The sequence below is a fragment of the Dendropsophus ebraccatus genome, chromosome 11 (genome assembly GCF_027789765.1).
Source record: "Dendropsophus ebraccatus isolate aDenEbr1 chromosome 11, aDenEbr1.pat, whole genome shotgun sequence".
Classification (NCBI taxonomy): domain Eukaryota; kingdom Metazoa; phylum Chordata; class Amphibia; order Anura; family Hylidae; genus Dendropsophus; species Dendropsophus ebraccatus.
Genome location: NC_091464.1, coordinates 8,809,603 through 8,830,050, shown reverse-complemented (window position 1 = coordinate 8,830,050; position 20,448 = coordinate 8,809,603).

Sequence of the window (20,448 nt, the reverse complement as noted above, 5' to 3'; positions counted from 1 at the left end):
CATGGTCCGGTGAGGCGGTTAGGAGCACTGCCCGCCCCCATAGGGCTGATCCGTCCTCGGAAGGCCCGCCCCTTTCTGATGATAATGAATGGAGCAGGCTGGCCGGGCTGGATCAGCGCTATGGGAGGGAGCAGTGCACCTGACTAGTGATGAGCGAACACCCCCATGTTCAGTTCGGATCACGAACACGGACATAAAAAAAAATTGATCATGATCGGTTTGTGTTCTTTGAACATTCACAAACAAATAACGAACGCATTTGCACTCATACAGATTGTGTAAGTTTTGGTCTAGAACAAACATGCGTACAGATTATCAAGCGCAAAGCGTAAATTACGCAGTTGCGTACGGTCACAAGTTCGAATATGTTCAAAAATGATCGTGATAACAGTTCCGAACTCTGAACAAATTGTTTGTGATCGGCGAACAGGAACAATTAGCATCATGTTCATACGAACATAGGAACATTTATGAACATGTTCGCTCATCACTAGTCCTAACAGTCTCATTGGATTCCACTAACTGCACCACAGCGGCACCAAGCAGGAAGGTAAGAGACATACTGTAAGAGACATACTGTAAGAGACATACTGTAAGAGACACACTATAAGAGACATACTGTAAGAGACATACTGTAAGAGACACACTGTAAGAGACATTCTATAAGAGACATACTGTAAGAGACATACTGTAAGAGACATACTGTACTGTAAGAGACATACTGTAAGAGACATACTGTAAGAGACATACTGTAAGAGACATACTGTACTGTAAGAGACATACTGTAAGAGACATACTGTAAGAGACATACTGTACTGTAAGAGACATACTGTAAGAGACATTCTATAAGAGACATACTGTAAGAGACATACTGTAAGAGACATACTGTAAGAGACATACTGTACTGTAAGAGACATACTGTAAGAGACATACTGTAAGAGACATACTGTACTGTAAGAGACATACTGTAAGAGACATTCTATAAGAGACATACTGTAAGAGACATACTGTAAGAGACATACTGTAAGAGACACACTATAAGAGACATACTGTAAGAGACATACTGTAAGAGACACACTATAAGAGACATACTGTAAGAGACATACTGTAAGAGACATACTGTAAGAGACATACTGTACTGTAAGAGACATACTGTAAGAGACATTCTATAAGAGACATACTGTAAGAGACATACTGTAAGAGACATACTATAAGAGACATACTGTAAGAGACATACTGTGAGAGACATACTGTAAGAGACATACTATAAGAGACATACTGTAAGAGGCATACTGTAAGAGACATACTGTAAGAGTCATACTATAAGAGACATACTGTAAGAGACACACTATAAGAGACATACTGTAAGAGACATACTGTAAGAGACACACTATAAGAGTCATACTATAAGAGACATACTGTAAGAGACACACTATAAAAGACACACTGTAAGAGACACACTGTAAGAGACATACTGTAAGAGACATACTGTACTGTAAGAGACATACTGTAAGAGACATACTATAAGAGAAATACTATAAGAGACATTCTATAAGAGACATACTGTAAGAGGCATACTATAAGAGACATACTGTAAGAGACACTATAAGAGACATACTGTAAGAGACATACTGTAAGAGACATACTATAAAAGACATACTGTAAGAGACATACTGTAAGAGACATACTATAAGAGACATACTATAAGAGACATACTGTAATAGACATACTGTAAGAGTCATACTATAAGAGACATACTGTAAGAGACACACTATAAGAGACATACTGTAAGAGACATACTGTGAGAGACATACTGTAAGAGACATACTATAAGAAACACACTGTAAGAGACACACTATAAGAGACATACTGTAAGAGACATACTGTGAGAGACATACTGTAAGAGACATGCTGTAAGAGACATACTATAAGAGAAATACTATAAGAGACATACTATAAGAGACAAACTGTAAGAGACATACTGTAAGAGACACTATAAGAGACATACTGTAAGAGACACACTATAAGAGACATACTGTAAGAGACATACTATAAGAGACACTATAAGAGACATACTGTAAGAGACACACTATAAGAGACATACTGTAAGAGGCATACTGTAAGAGACATACTGTAAGAGGCATACTGTAAGAGACACACTATAAGAGACATACTGTAAGAGACATACTATAAAAGACATACTGTAAGAGACATACTGTAAGAGACATACTGTAAGAGGCATACTGTAATAGACATACTGTAAGAGTCATACTATAAGAGACATACTGTAAGAGACATACTGTAAGAGACATACTGTAAGAGGCATACTATAAGAGACATACTGTAAGAGACATACTGTAAGAGACACTATAAGAGACATACTGTAAGAGACATACTGTGAGAGACATACTGTAAGAGACATACTGTAAGAGACATACTGTAAGAGACATACTGTAAGAGAAATACTATAAGAGACATACTGTAAGAGGCATACTATAAGAGACATACTGTGAGAGACATACTGTAAGTGACATACTGGACTGTAAGTGACATACTATAAGAAACATACTGTAATAGACTTTCATCCTCATCGTCTCCTGTACAATAGGCACTAGCTTTGTCTAACCTGTTGATAGTTCCCCTTTAATTGAATTATAATATGCCTATTCTCTTCTTCATTGTACACTATGGGATCATTATAACACAAGACATTTATCTCGGTTTGTCAGGACGCCATTGAATTGGAAGTCTTACCTTGGTGTCAGGAACTTACCTGACCGCACTCCAGCAACGTCTGTCCGGGCTGGGTGACGTCACGGAGACTCGATGGCGTCCCTGGTTACTGGGGACGCTGTGGGCTCTGATAATGGGCGGCGGCTTGGCTGGGCATGGTGCGCTCAGCTGAGTCATATCAGGCTCAAGCTGAGTGGCAGACGCCGCTGCCACCCAGCTTGCAGCCTGCACAAGTGTGGTAATCAGGAGTCCGGACCAATCACACTCTGGTCTGGAATCCTGGTCCTGTATTTAAAGAGCCAGCGGTCAATTTATGATCGCTGGCTATTAGGTTAACCCCTGGTCCCAGCTCTCCCTAGTCTATTCCTGCGTTCCCCGTCCTTATTCCCTTCTGCCTACTGACTTGTGTTCCTGACTTCCGCCTGACCTGTGACTATTCTTTGTGTGGCGATTTTGTACTTCGTTGCCCGTGTGGTTTGACCTGGCTTTGTTCACTACTCTCTATTGTGATTTGTCTGTCTGTTTTGTGTTCCACATACTTAGCGCAGGGAACGTCTTCGTGGTTGTCCGTGACCGCCTAGGGTCGACTGAGGCAATTAGGCAGGGACAGTGGGTGGGTTCAGATCAGGGCCCACTGTCTGGTTGTGTTTGTACCTTTCTGACAGAATAGCCAGCCTATATACTGCCATTTGCCCCATGGACAACCGGACCGCCATGTCGATTATTGTGGACCAAATGCAGTGGCTCAACACCATGGTTCAGGAGCTTGCTGTAAGAGTCCAGGATCAGGAGACGGCACCCAGACAGCTCACTGTGACCTCCCCAGCACCTCCTGAGCCGCCCGTCCAGCTCCCAGATAAGTTCTCGGGGACAGGAGGAAGTTCCATGCCTTCAGGGAGGGTTGCAAGCTGTTCTTTAGGTTGCGCCCCCGATCCTCAGGAGATGAGACACAGAGGGTCGGCCTTATCATGTCCCTTCTCCAAAGGCCCCCGCAAGAGTGGGCATTCTCCCTATCTCCTGACTCTCCTGACCTGCAGAATCCTGACCAGTTCTTTATGGCATTGGGGTTACTATATGACGACCCGGACAGTGCAGCCAATGCTGAACGTCAGCTGACGGGCTTGAGACAGGGCCGACGTCCAGTGGAGGAGTACTGCCTAGAGTTCAGGCAGTGGAGCGGTCTTTCCACTTGGAGCGATTGGGCCCTCCGATTTCAGTTTCGGGTGGGCCTTAGTGACCGACTGAAGGATATGTTGGTGGCGTACCCCACTCCTGACTCGCTAGAGGAGAGCATGACTTTAGCTATTCGAGTTGACCGCGACTTAGGGACCGACAGAGGGAGAGGGGTACCCCTGACCACCCTAAAACCCCCGTCTCACCGCTCCCAAACCCTAAGTCTTCCCTTCCTGTCTTGCCCTCACCTGAAGAACCCATGCAGGTAGATTCTACTGATGCAAAAGCCCGACGAGCCCATCGCATTGCACCGTCCTAATTCCCTTCTGCCTACTGACTCGTGTTCCTGAACTCCCGCCTGACCTGTGACTATTCTTTGTGTGCCGATTTTGTACTTCGTTGCCCGTATGGTTTGACCTGGCTTTGTTCACTACTCTCTATTGTGTTTGTCTGTCTGTAGTGTTTTGTGTTCCATGTACTTAGCACAGGGAACGTCTTCGTGGTTGTCCGTGACCACCTAGGGTCGACTGAGGCAATTAGGCAGGGACAGTGGGTGGGTTCAGATCAGGGCCCACTGTCTGGTTGTGTTTGTCCCTTTCTGATACTTGGTTTCTCAATATCTTCCAGGCAGTTTCCATACTTGCTTTACTGTCCTCTCTCCTTTACTTGACCAGAGCAGTAAGTACTACAGATGACTGATCCTCGACTGAGCTTGGGTTCATTCAAACCTGAGAATGCAGGGTGGCTGAAGAAGATGGATGCGGCCATGTCTGAATCCATGTTCTCCAGGACTCCTTAGGGCGGCAGCCAAGTTCTTCAGTCACCGGTTAAGATGAACCTGAGCGTGCTAGAGGTTCACTCATCTCTAGTATGTTTTGTATGGGCCATTATTAGACAATGGAAACGCATGTGTAAGCCGAAAACAGTGGGAAATGCAGGATTTCCTGACTTCAGGCAATACCATCAAGCTAGCATCCTCATGAGGCTGAGTGGTTTATATTCTCCAATACAAAGCAATGGTTGTGTCAGGAAGATGACCTTATCCCCCGGAGTCACTATCTCTACCATACATTTATAAACATCATAGTGAAATCTTTTTCACTATGTGACAAGCCCAGCTTTTTTTTAAATTTTTTTTTTACATTTAGTACAATATCTTGTTATCCGATTTTCACAGCACCCTCCCACGCCACTAGGTTGTATCTGTCAAAGCCCAATACGGAAAAAAATTATATAGTGCATGGTATATGTTTTTTCAGCTTTTAGTGTAAGGGCCCTATTCCACGGGACGATTATCGTTCGTATAATCGTTAACGATAAACAATCCAAACGACCGATATTGCGAAAGACCTGAAATCGTTCGCCCATTTACATGGAACGATAATCGTTACTTATGATCATTCTTGCAGTTGTCTTGACCGAACGACATCTTATTCAATGCGAACAATTTAACGATAAAAATAGGTCCAGGTCTTATTAAACAATCAATGATTTCTCGTTCGGTCGTTAATCGTCAACTGCTATTCAAACACTCGATTATCGTTTAGATTCAAACTATTTAATGACAATAGATAGAATAGAGCACTAATTCTATAAAGCAAATTCTAAAAAATGCTACAAAAGTGCCAAAAAACAACACTCTTTGCCTTTGACCATAAAGATATGTTTTCCCTCACATGCATTGAACCCCATAGAGATATGGAAAGTTGGCTGAACCTGATGATTTTGGCAAGACTGGTTGACTGTCTAATGTACAGTATATGGGGGCTCTCTCACTCTCCTCTGACAGGTGATGTTGGCCTCCTGATTGGCAGGAAGAGATGTTTGCAAGGCATTATGGGCTACCCTCATGTCATGTGACCCTTTCTCCTTCTTTCTATATGTGACCAATAGCATTTTAGGAGATTCAGCCCTGAGCTTAAAGTTTGAGCAGAACAGAAATTTTAACAACATTCAAATTCTTGGCTGATTTGGTTTGCTCCTCTCTGCTTCCTTGCTCTACAATCTGTCCACCTACAATAAAAGTTCAGTTCATACAGTTCGTCGAACTTTGCCGCAAAATTCTGGTTCTTCTGAGCCAAAACCTCAAATGAACTGCTCTAAAAGAGCTAAACAAATGTAGGAGTTTAGCTTGTTTAGGCTATGTTCACACATTGTATGAGACCGTCCGGTCTCATTAAAGATGATCCCAGCCGGTACTGCAGTACCGGCCGGATGATCTTTAGCTCCGCAGAGTTCTGATGCGGGCGCACTTGTGTGCACCTGCATCAGTACTCCTCTCTGCTCACTATGGAGTGAGCGGCTCTGACACTGACCAAATGGCGGCAGCAGAAAACTGACGGCGCCGCTAGGGATCCCGGCCAGAGTGTATACTATGTGTATATGCTCCGACCTGGATTCCATAGACAGCAAGGCAGCGTATATTTTTTGCAACAATGGCCGTACTTTTACAAAAATATATGTTGTTTGAACATGGCCTTAGTGGGGTTCAGCAAGTTCACGCATCAATACTTACCTGTCTGCCCTCCCCCAGTGTCCTCCTGCTGACTGCAGCCACCTCCAGCCTGCTCAGCCAATCACCATGAGAGTATCGTGGAGGAGGGTGGACAGGTAAGCATGGGCACTTTTTTTCCCTAACAGCAGCAGTGTATTACATATGCGTCTGATATGATAATCTAAAAGTTTGGTTCTGTTCGTTCATATCTATCTGCTGAGTTTCTTCATTTTGCATGCATTGTTGGCTGTGAAGAAAACGTAACCTGACATGACAGAATCTGTTGGTGCTATAGAAATAATTATATTATTATTATTACTATTTTTTTTTTCTTATGCCACGTTCCTTTCTAAAAAAATGTTTTCCCCTAGAAAGTAGTGTGAGTAGATACGTTACATCACAGATGGAGTTCCAGAAAAAAAAGTATATATATATTATTCTCGCTTTTTCAACCTTCTTGTTAAGTTTGAATTACAAACAAATGATGCTCTTTCCAGAGTCTGGCTGCATTGTGACTATTATCTAGTTTTGGTAGTAACAATTTAATCTGCTTCCCTGCCCAAGGGGTCTGTAAAGCCTTGTCCGTTAAAGAGCTGGCCCAATGCCTGGCTTTATACTCACATCAAAGACAAAGAGAGATGGACGCACAAGAGATGATGGCTCATACATAAAGCACCGCACAAAGAGCTTAAGGGCACCCAGGACATAGCGATAGCTTTCAGGGGTACAGCACAAGCCAAGATGCAAAATGAACATCACAATAAAACCCCAGGCAGGAAGGAGTTTGCAGATCCATGCACAGAGATCAGCTGAGGCTCATCCATGTTCGATGGAAAGCAATTCATTCTAATGAGTTTTCACAATAAAAATGTACGGCTTCCCATAAAAGCATTATTGGCAAATGGCGTTTCCAGCTGAGTACACAGAGCAAGAAAAAAAGGGTTGGGTACCTTTATTGCATTGGAGAGAGACATTGGATTTTACAATGGAGAGGAACTGTTAATTGGTCCATTCAGTTTGCCCTCATCTTCAATGTCCTTTTTCTTAAAGTGCTTCTTAGCTCTATTGTCTATTGTCGACCCCCATAAGTTACAGACAGAAGCTTCCGTTTTCTTTCTTGATGAGTCTCTATGTTATTTTACAACATTTTGAACATTCTTTTGACTTTTGGTAAATATGGGTGAATGTAAGAGATGAGCAAACATTGCAGAAAGTTCGGTTCAGCAGTTCCCAACCGCACTAAAACAGCTGGACGATGACAGGCATTTAGCTGTTTTAGTGCAGTTCAAAAAACTTTGCTCTGGTGTCTCTGCCCGCCAAGATCTTGCTCAGCCAATCACTCACTGAGATTGGAAAGAACCGCGGCCAGTGATTGGCTGAGCAGGCAGTCATTCATGTCTCAATAGTGACAGCCGCTCACCAATTACTGGCCGTGCCGCCGTCACATCTTAGTCAACCAACCAGTAATGAGCTGAGCCAGCTGTCACTCCTGAGATGAGAGTGACGGCTTTCAAAGCCAATCACTGAATGACTGAGACTGCGGCCAGTGATTGGCTGAGCAGGCTGTCCCTATTGAGATATGAATGATAGCCTGCTCATCCAATCACTGGCCACGTTTCTATCCCTTCTCAGTCAGTGATTGGCTGATTTGTACCACATCTGTCAGCTATAGAAGTAGGATATGTAGAATGGGGGGAACCAAACCCCAGACCACACATCTAAATACATTTATACCTCAGACTCCTAAAATTTTACACAAGATCAAACCCCTAAATTAATCAGAACCCACATAGGAAAGCAGACCAGAACCCTAAATCTAACTGCAGGTCAGACAAAAACAGGTATTTAGTTACCTCTCTTACCTTACCAGCTTCTTATGTCTTCAGGACCCGCAGACAGGTCCCCTGATGCCAACTAACATCAGGACCTGAACAAGGGGCCCTCGGTGGGGCCACAACTGGGATTGCTTGAACCCCTACAGTTCCATCATTGACTGAATTGTTTCTTTCACTGGCCTAAAACTTTTTTTTCTATGGATTATACTTTGTGACATTTTACTGCGCTATAAAAATACCAAAAAAAAATATCTCTTTTTTAAAGTCATTCAAGTCATTCTGAAAAATCTATAGAAATAAGCATTGTGAGTTCAGACGCAGCTTCCATTCACTGTCTGTGTAATAATAATATTACTAAGCCCCAGGTGGTGGTCCCATCTGTCATACGCTATTTTGGATGGATTTCTAGTGTTACATTCTAAAGTTCTCTTTACACATAAAAATAAAAAACAGAAATGGGACAGAGATATAATCATGTAGGCTGTTGTGTTTAAGCGTTTAGGAAGTGTTGGGAGGGTGTTTGCAACAGTGTGGTAAATGAGAAACCTGGATGAAATTTCATCATGGAGGCTTTATGTTAAACCTTTTAATCCTGCCTTTGTTGTGGGGCAAAATGCAGTGTCCAGGAACCTACAGTATGTGTCACTGTTAGGTATCTGTTATTGTCAGGTGGCACTTAGGGGTTAATGCATTGTTTGTATCATGTGATGTTTTGCACGTGTAAAAGTATGATTGCCAGACAAATCCCACTCTCCTAGCATATCTTAGGCATATTCTAGAACGTTCACACCAATGGGACATCAAGTTGTCTCAGATTCTCCCCCACCAATAGGAGATTGGCCCAGTCTTAGCCCTTATATGGGGAAATGTTCAGTTCTGGGTCTGATGAGTCTTAAGAGGGACAACTACCATTAAGGGGTCCATCATCTGCCTACTTCTCGGGTGACTGTTTTCTACAAAGAATTCTCAGGAAGTCCTGCTGACCAAGACTGTGCCCAGTGGCTGGCAAAGTGGCAAGTGAAGCCGAAGTACCTCACTAAACCTAACTGAATGAATGTGTGATTCAGAACTCTAGAATCACCTACAGCTTAACAACATAACTCGGCTATTCCCAGCCATTCAAACTGCTTTTTTTTAACATCCCTGAGTATGGCTTCAACAAAGAGAAAGAAAAGCTGGAAAAATTGATTAATTTCTACTTTTAAAAAGCACCCGAGCGAAATCCACAATGGCATCAACACTGGCCTACTCCCTCTCATGTGCACTCACAACAAGAAGTCCAGACTGTTCTCCATCATACACTTTGAGGAGAGCCTCATCAGACCTGGCTCTTTACATTGTCAGAATGGACGAAGAGACCCTAGTGGGTTACTTTTCACCAGTTTGTCTATTCGCTGGCAGTGTGGAAGACTTTGTTTCTGCCAGCACAACGTGAACAATGTGCAGTGACGCCACAATGAACCCAGACACCATCTCCTCAGAACAACCCTGCAAAAAAGAGACAATGTCTCCATAAATCACAGGACAACAAGGACCTCAACCTTTGTGGCACAGCGGATGATACATCTTTTATGATGAACAACACCCTAGAATCCCTACCTAACACTACGCCTACATATAAATGGATGTCCAACTTCTACCTTATGTCCCATCTCTAACATAAAACACAAATTACTCTATGGAGAGAAACATAGACATGGTAGCACATCCAAAAAACGTATGACTGACCATCTGCTTCTCAGCACTATACACTGCTAACATCAGGAGTCAGTTACATTTTGATCAAAGTGCAAAAGCCCACACGCCGCTTCAAGGTTCCTGATAAGTATGGTTCCCTAACTTAAAAATGGTGCAGCTCCACACGACAACCACCGCCACAGGGGGTAGCAGCCCAGTTGCAATGTTGCCAGACGTGCCTCCATGGGCTCTGGGCCACACCACCTCCAGACACAGTGCCACTACAGCAATGGCCGCCGCAATGAAACTGCACCACACACAAGGGGAAGCAGATGGAAAAAAATAACCTTATCCTGTGCTATCCACCAGCAAGACTAAGCTAGGCTCTGACCTTATATATACTTAGTATTAAAATCACCTGGGTGGGGGAGGAGTGCAGGAGTTTTTTGCCTTCAGTAATGAATCTCCCGGTAATCCTTCAGTCTCTGAAAGTCACACAAAGTCTATATTGGAGGCGGTGGTGCAATTCCCAGAAAGCAAAAAAATCTTTGCATCTCCACATTATTTACCCAGATACAAAAACTGGAGTCTATAAATCAGCAAAATACCACAGAGGCCCAAGCTAAAGAGACGGGAGAGCTTATTCACTTATGAAGTTTTCACCATTTAGAACATTATAAGGTTCCAGCATTAGCCAAGAAGGCATTTGACCAGATAAATTAGTCTTATGCCTCATGACTTGGTGTTGAGGATGTTTTTTTTTACAAGGAAATTTATACACAGCTATCTGATCTCTTTATATGTTCCCGTCCGCTAGAGTTTTTATCAATAGGACATTATGAGATTCTTTCCCTTTTATTTTTATTTTATCAACTGAGCCGTTGTCACAAGCACTACAGAGTGATCCAGATATATCAGATATACAAACTTGGACCATATCCCATTTAGTATCATAAAACCAGTGGATCTGATGGTGCAATTCCCTTATTGGACCAGGCAGATGAACCTAAGGAATGAACCCAAGTTAACATGATTTAGAATCCGAAAGATTTTTCTAAGCTTTACTGTTGCAACATGTTTTAAGGGATTGACTCCTTCTTCATCAGGAACTTCTCCCGGCTTGTTCTTCCGATCGGTGACGGTCTGGGCACTTTCTAAGTCACCCTACACCAATAGCTAAAGGCTTTCACAGAAAGCACATATAGGAGTAATGCATATGGTACTTATTTAAGTGCAGGTGTTTGCAGTGTTCCTTATTATTATATATAGTGTTCCTTAACTATTATTAAGGGCTATTAATCCACTAGAAAAGTAAGCTATTGTCTGTCTTGTATATGGATTTTAAGCGTTTCCAACATTTTCCAAACAAAGAGTTTTGGTGCCCTAAGCAGAGCAGGCAAATGGCACCCCCCCAGTTTATAGCCCCCACAAACAGTACAGCCTCCATGCTGCCCCCACATAGTGTATAGTGTCCACACACTCCACATAGTATTACCCCCACAGTGTATAGCCCCCACATACAGTACAGCCTCCATGCTGCCCCCACAGAGTGTATAGTGTCCACACACCCCACATAGTATAGCCCCCCCAGTGTATAGCCCCCACAAACAGTACAGCCTCCATGCTGCCCCCACATAGTGTATAGTGTCCACACACTCTACATAGTATTACCCCCCCAGTGTATAGCCCCCTCATACAGTACAGCCTCCATGCTGCCCCCACATAGTGTATAGTGTCCACACACCCCACATAGTATTACCCCCACAGTGTATAGCCCCCACATACAGTACAGCCTCCATGCTGCCCCCACAGAGTGTATAGTGTCCACACACCCCACATAGTATTACCCCCACAGTGTATAGCCCCCACATACAGTACAGCCTCCATGCTGCCCCCACATAGTGTATAGTGTCCACACACCCCACATAGTATTACCCCCACAGTGTATAGCCCCCACAAACAGTACAGCCTCCATGCTGCCCCCACATAGTGTATAGTGTCCACACACCCCACATAGTATTACCCCCACAGTGTATAGCCCCCACATACAGTACAGCCTCCATGCTGCCCCCACATAGTGTATAGTGTCCACACACTCCACATAGTATAGCCCCCCCAGTGTATAGCCCCCTCATACAGTACAGCCTCCATGCTGCCCCCACATAGTGTATAGTGTCCACACACTCCACATAGTATAGCCCCCACAGTGTATAGCCCCCTCATACAGTACAGCCTCCATGCTGCCCCCACATAGTGTATAGTGTCCACACACCCCACATAGTATAGCCCCCACAGTGTATAGCCCCCTCATACAGTACAGCCTCCATGCTGCCCCCACATAGTGTATAGTGTCCACACACCCCACATAGTATTACCCCCACAGTGTATAGCCCCCACAAACAGTACAGCCTCCATGCTGCCCCCACATAGTGTATAGTGTCCACACACCCCACATAGTATTACCCCCACAGTGTATAGCCCCCACATACAGTACAGCCTCCATGCTGCCCCCACATAGTGTATAGTGTCCACACACTCCACATAGTATAGCCCCCCCAGTGTATAGCCCCCTCATACAGTACAGCCTCCATGCTGCCCCCACATAGTGTATAGTGTCCACACACTCCACATAGTATAGCCCCCACAGTGTATAGCCCCCTCATACAGTACAGCCTCCATGCTTTCCCCAAATAGTGTACAGCAGGGGTTCCCAAACTTTTTACACAGGGGGGCAGTTCACTGTCCCTCAGAGTGGCAGAGGGACGGACTATATGCTGCTGCTAAATCTGGTCCGCTGGGAGCCATTGCCGCTGGAGGATGACACTGTCTCTGCCCATGAGGAGGAGGTGGAGTGGAAGATCATAATGCTTATCTGTCTGTGGTCTGGGGGAGGAACATTGGGAGGGAGGAGGCTTAGGATGGGAGTTGTAGGATGGGATAGGGGAGTTTTAGTTCTACCATAGCCATGTGGGAGCATGCTGAGAGTCGTTGTTCTACCACAGCCACACAGGAGCATGCTGAGATTTGTAGTTCTACCACAACCATACAGGTGCATGCTGGGAGCTGTAGTTCTACCACAGCCACACAAGACAATGCTGGGAGTTCTAGTTCTACCACAGCCACACAGAAGCATGCTGGGAGCTGTAATATTACCACAGCCACACAGGAGCATGCTGGGCGCTGTAGTTCTATGTTTGCCACACAGGAGCATGCTGGGAGCTGTAGTCATAACTCTGCCACACAGGAGCATGCTGGAAGCCATGGTATTACCCATAACTCCCAACCGTCCCGGATCTAGCGGGACAGTCCCGATTTCGGGGTCATGTCCCGCTGTCCCGGAACGGGCCCCAAGTGTCCCGCTTCCCAAAACGTACCTGGCCCTTTAATTGCGAGCGCTCCTGATGAGCAGATGCGGGGCTGTGCACAGCTCCCTCTAGTGGCCGGAAGCTGCATTCTGCCTCCGGTCACTAGAGGCCTCACTCATCCCCTGCGTTCCCGCGCGGAGCAGAGGAGTGACGTCACCGGCAGAGCGGTGAGAAGAAGGAGAAGCTAGAGCCGGCTGAAGCACAGAGTGAGTATGTGCTTATTCTTTATTTTAATCAAAGGAGGGATGGTGGGGGGAGGCTAGCTGACAGGGAAGGTGCTCAACATGGCAGTGCTGGGGGGGGGGGTTCTTCATCACGCTGTCTGACTGCTCTGCATTCTGGCTGGGGTCAGAGGGGGGAGGCGGTGCAGTCAGACAGCAATGTGATCAGCAGTGACGAGGACCGCTGCCAGACTGGAGGGGTAGGGGGCGCAGTTACAAGCAGGGGGGGAGGGGGGTGCCGCTGCTGCCAGACACTGACCACTGACTGACACTGAAGGCCCATGACACTCAGCAGCTGCGGCCTTCAGTATCAGTCAGTGGCCGCTGTGTCCCTTTCAAAGCCCTGAGCTCACATACCGCACAGCTCCCAGCCCCCGAAGCTCTTATCTCCAGCCCCGCGGCACTGGCATTCATCTTCTCCCCTGCTTATCTTCCCCACTGCTGCTGATGACGTCACATGTCAGGGACAGACAGGAGTGAAGAGAGTGCAGAGGCCGCGGGACCAGAGATATGAGCTGCAGGGGCTGGGAGCTGTGTGTGAGGTGTACAAATAGCCACTACTGGGGAGAAAGCCACTGCTGTGCTGCCATGTGAGTATCCTTTTTTATTTTTCTGGTACACATCTATCTATCTATCTATCTATCTCCTATCTATCTATCTATCTCCTATCTATCTGATAGATAGATAGGAGATAGATAGATAGATAGATAGATAACAAATGTCAGCAGCACAAGCCATGATGTTGGTGCCAGCAAATTAAATCTTGACCAGAGATAGATGTCTATACCATACGGATACTTCACGGCACTCCAACTTCTATGTTGCAAAAGAAGTGTTTATTCCATCAACGTGCAAAGGATTAACAAATAGTGCAGCACAGCAAACAGTCACAAACGCGAGGTTTCGGCGAGTCAATTATCATTTTGAAGCGTGAAAATGGTGATTGACTCGCTAAAACAGCGCGTTTATGACCGGTTTAGGGGCGTGTCTTAGGGTTTAGGGGCGTGTCTTTGGGTGGGTTAGGGGCGTGTCCATGTCCCTCTTTCCTCTTAGCCAAAGTTGGGAGGTATGGTATTACCACAGCCACACAAGACCATGCTTGGAGTTCTAGTTCTACCACAGCCACACAGAAGCATGCTGGGAGCTGTAATATTACCACAGCCACACAGGAGCATGCTGGGCGCTGTAGTTCTATCTTTGCCACACAGAAGCATGCTGGGAGCTGTAGTCATAACTCTGCCACACAGGAGCATGCTAGGAGCTGTAGTTCTACCTCTGCCACACAGGAGTATGCTGGAAGCTGTAGATCTACCTTTGCCACACAGGATTATGCTGGGAGCTGTAGTTCTACCTTTGCCACACAGGATTATGCTGCACACATACACACACACACACACACACACACTCTATTAGCGTGCAAACACACACACACACACACACAGATACATACATATACTCACCCACAAAGCAGTAGCAGTGGAATACAACACTGTCTCTCATCGGAGGATCAGACTCCTCATCTGTCTCTGTCGAGAGGGGGGGTGAGGGTTGTCTCTGCACTTCTCCCCTCTCCTGATTGGCTCTGGACGTCATGTGACATGAAGCTTTTCTTCAGCTCTGGAGACAAGCAGAAGAGAGGAGGAGAACAGGTCCTGCCGCTGCAGAGCTGGAGCCTTCAGCAGAGAGGGGATGCCGCCGGTGAGGTCGGGTGGGAGGATTTTTACTTGTGGATACATTGCGCCCCCTATAATTCAGCAAGAGATGTTGCCCCATCTTCCAAATAAGTACAGACAAATTACTTTACTATTTTATGGGTCTTGTCTATCTGACAGGTCAGCTAAACCCATATTTTAGTGTTAGAACAGAGAGGTATCAAAAAGTGTGGAAGCGATGTCTTTACATGATAGAGCTAGTGTATTTTTCAGACTTTCAGGCAGCACCGTCCTTGAATTGTAATGTATTTTTGTAATGTACATTTACTGTATTTTGAGTTTGGCATCGGAATAGAGTTTCGCTCCCCATTGCATACGGTGGAACCTTCGGAGATGGAGCAGGACATCTCCAGTTAGAGACCTAGAGCTATAGATTTACATGGAGTCATTGACTGGAGGTGGAAGCTATGGAGACAGAGCGGGCTCGGGGAGAACCACCACTGCATACAAAGCAGATGAAACATTACATAAATGATCATCAGGCTCCACAAAAGTCATTTCTGAAATATACCCCGGACTTACACTTTCAGTCTTTCTACCTCCACGCTACCTTCCTCCTCTCTCATCCATCCACTATTCAGTGACATTCGGCTAGTTTAGTCCAAAAGATACAAACAAATGGGGATTTTCATTGTTCATTTAGAGAGTGGAATATACTGAAGCGTCGATTGTATGAATATCTTCTTTTTGCGTCACTGAATATCAAGTAATACTGAGGTTGGATCATTTGTATACGTCCCATGTATGGAGCCACATAGGACTTTATAGACGTGTTAGCTATTTGATTCATTTTTCTGTAGAGTCCACCGTCACTGGAAATGAAAAATGTCCGTGTTTCTGACTCCATGATTACATGGGAATGACCCCACATATGTCATCCGCGGAGCTTAGCTGTCACTCAATGTCTAGCATGGCTTGTTATGACTGATAGAGCCATTATCACAGTAAACTTTAAATTACATTGGAACCTGACCTTGAAAAGGCATTTTAGTTTTTTTTTTTTAATATTTCTGTAACTAATGCCATTCCAATAAAGATGTGCGGAAGGTATAGGTTTATTGTAGCGTTAGATGCATGGGTCAAGTCAAGGTCATTCAAAATCAATGTCTTTCATGTTAATCCACACAGTCAGTTCCTAAGTGTACATTATTGTTAAGCCACTGACATCTATCTATCAGCAGAGAACCACATTCGCTGAATCCCTAATTATCACTTCCAGTAGAGACAACCTGCGGAAATCGACACGACTTTACAGATTGTCACACCTGATACCAGAAGCTTTTTAAAGGGAAATTGTCAGCTAGAATAGCTGTTCCAAACTGCCTACACGGCCACATATCTATGTAAGGAGTGAGACTATCCATCCCTTTCCTGGAGTTCTCCATGGATACAATTACCTAAAATAGTGCTTTTTATTTCTACTCTGAAGTGTCATGGAGTTGTGACCAAGACACTGGGGTTCCCTGAGCACGCCTCTATGACAGTTTACAGCATCTTTAATAAGCATCAGTCAATTACAAGAAAGGTATAGACACGGGTGTAGCTAAGATTCATGGGGCCCCATAGCAAGAAACTATACAGGGCCCCATAAATCCTGTACGCCCCCCACCCACTCCCATGACCTGACGCAGTCCCAGTGTGTTCCATTTGCTCAGGTCCCCTGCATATGAGTTACGTTACTGGTGCACTGGGGAGTTGGGAGAATGGAACACTGTGGGACTGTGCTGGGTCATGTATGTGCATCTATGGGGGTGGCGGATGTGCAAGCCTTTTGTGGCTGGAGGTGCAATGTTACCTCCACTCACAAGAGAGGCTGGCAGGGCAGGGAGCCCTGCCAGTGAGTGCTGTGAGCCATGGCTACCATGGACTAAAACAAAGCACAAACAGAAGAGCGCTTCCTGGTGCAATATAGTCAGGAAAATGAGATAAATGAGCAATAGAGATACCCAAGGAGGGCAAACTATACAGTCACCTACTAGGGTTGTGCAATTAGGCACAACGCTAGTACTCGCATGAGGTGAATCACCGCAGCACACTGGAGGGACCACAATGATCGTTGAGTAGAAATGACCAGGAAAGGTTAACTGCCGGGACCCAGCAGAAAACAAATTGTCCACTCGCATCTAGGGCGCAGGTGTTCAAAAATAGGCACTCTAATAGCTGAACCGCATCTGAGTCTGAACGCGGTGCTAAGAAACGAGTGTCAACCTTATATTGTCATGAAAAACAAAGGTAATTTATTTTGGCAACGCGTTTCTTCCCTCAAATCTAGGAGGGCCTTTCTCAAGCTCTAAAAAGCATGTCACAAATAGATCCTTATATAGCATAGAGTTTGACCAAAAGATGTCCTTCCGGTCTCAATTGGCCGGTTCACATGCATCAAAGTACATCACATCCACCAAAGTCTTCTAAGCAAATTCATAAAACATAAACCATAAACATTTAAATTAACATGTGTTACATACCAAGTTTCAGATGTAAGAGGAGCCACGCATCTGCGTTGCACGCCAACACAGCGGTCTGTGAGTATACACGGGAAACCGGAAGTGACGTCTCGGCGCTAAGTTGCGTAAACTCCGTAGAACTACGTAAGAAAAGAAAGAAAATAGCGTAGTGAGTCCAAGGGGGTCACTTCAGTCTGCGAAATTAATAGCACAAACCGGCAAGACCGATAGGACCACACACGGGAAAATTCACTGGACCCACAGGAGATATACAACAACCGAACTAAATGAATACCGATATAATGCAACCTAAAAACATATTTCACAATATATGAGATGACGTCATAATACAATAAAAGGGTTTTTAAAACACAGTGTTTCACGTCACCTTACCCTTTCACATGCGCAGGATTTTAGTAAGATTTCCATTATTCCAATAGAACAGATTAAATCTAATGTAGATGATAAAATAACCCGACTGAATAGAAGAGAGTCATATTGGATATATAAGTTACGATGTCTATCTCCAGAAGGTCTTAATGAGATGATTGAACATGTGTAATATGATATCCTGTTTTTACTATTTATTATGATAATTGCATCACCATTGGTTTTACTGACTATGAACTTATCATATTTATTTGCTATTATCTCCTTTTATTGATGAGTCTGATAATAATAATCTTGTAAATTATTGATAATTTTATAAACTAATGCTGCCTTTGTTTTTTTCCCGTGTTCACATGGTCCGGTCATTTTGCCGCGCCTTGTGGACTCTGTGAAATCTCATATATTGTGAAATATGTTTTTAGGTTGCATTATATCAGTATTCATTTAGTTCGGTTGTTGTATATCTCCTGTGGGTCCAGTGAATTTTCCCGTGTGTGGTCCTATCGGTCTTGCCGGTTTGTGCTTTTAATTTCGCAGACTGAAGTGACCCCCTTGGACTCACTACGCTATTTGCTTTCTTTTCTTACGTAGTTCTACGGAGTTTACGCAACTTAGCGCCGAGACATCACTTCCGGTTTCTCGTGTATACTCAAAGACCGCTGTGTTGGCGTGCAACGCAGATGCGTGGCTCCTCTTACATCCGAAACCTGGTATGTAACACATGTTAATTTAAATGTTTATGGTTTATGTTTTATGAATTTGCTTAGAAGACTTTGGTGGATGTGATGTACTTTGATGCATGTGAACCGGCCAATTGAGACCGGAAGGACATCTTTTGGTCAAACTCTATGCTATATAAGGATCTATTTGTGACATGCTTTTTAGAGCTTGAGAAAGGCCCTCCTAGATTTGAGGGCAGAAACGCGTTGCCAAAATAAATTACCTTTGTTTTTAATGACAATATAAGGTTGACACTCGTTTCTTAGCACTGTGTTCAGACTCCGATGCGGTTCAGCTATTAGAGTGCCTATTTTTGAACACCTGCGCCCTAAATGCGAGTGGACAATTTGTTTTCTGCTGGGTCCCGACAGTTAACCTTTCCTGGTCATGGCTACCATGGAGGCAGACCAGGTTTTACCAGGGGGCCTGCCCCCCCTCCCCGCTGCATGTGCCCCATAGAAGTTGTGTAGTCTGATTCCAGTGTTAGCCACCATTCCATTGCCAACATCATCATACAGATAATAAGGAAAGATACAAAAGCATAAAATGCAAGTGAAGCTTTTATTCCAATATTTCAATGTGACATAATCCAACCAGACCAATGTGAAAAAATATTGTACAGAATAATAAAATTATATGGCTACTAGCGATGTTTCTGTAGAGCAGCCGACCTTCCTGAAGCCATTGGAGCTTTTTAAGAAGAATCAAGAAAGAGGAATACAGTGTCAGCATTGTATTACTGCTAGATGATCATAATACATATACCGTGTTTCCCCAAAAATAAGACATCCCCTAAAAATAAGGCCTAGAAGAGGGTTTGCAGGATTCCTAAATATAAGGCCGCCCCCGAAAGTAAGACCAGGCAGACGTCAATTGGCACCTTGGAATTTCTCACAATGTCTGTATTCACTTGCCCCAGGTTTTTTTCATAGTGGGGCAATAACAACATGTATTGTCTTAAGTTATTGAATGGCCGCCTCTGAGCTCTGCATTAACAAGTCCCTGTTGAGATGCTGCTTCCAGTCATTGATGTACATGGGGATGTATGAACAGCTGCTACATTATGGAGATGAGGAGGAGACGTGCTTCGTTTGGAGTTCAGTCTATATAATGTGATTACAAAGTGTTAATGATTATCTCTGCAGCCACAGTGCTCTTAATACAGCCCAAAAATAAGACCACCCACCCACCATATCCCCCACAACTCACACAAGCCCAATGTGGTCCCTTTTATGTATGGAGCACCTTCTTACTGTACTGCGTAATAATCCCCAGTTCTCAGGGCAATATGGCTCAATATAAATGCTCGGCTTTTGCCGATGATTTGTTATTATTCATCTCAAACCCATAAACCTCCCTCCCAGCAATTATGTTCGAGCTGAATAACTTTGTCACCTATAGCCATCATAAAATAAACTTAGCAAAAATTGTGGCACTCAATATGTCTCTAGCACCGGCCCTGCAGAGGACACATCCCTTTAAATGGCAAACCACATCCTTCAAATACCTAGGGATCCAAATTCCTTCCGTCCCTTATTTACTCAGTGATCTACCCCCCCCCCCTTCTATAGGCCATCAAAACTGAGCTAAAGAGATGGAGTAAGAGCAATCTGACCTGGCTGGGGAGGATAAACTCTTTGGAAATGATGATACTTCTTCACCTCTTGGATTACTTTCAGACCAT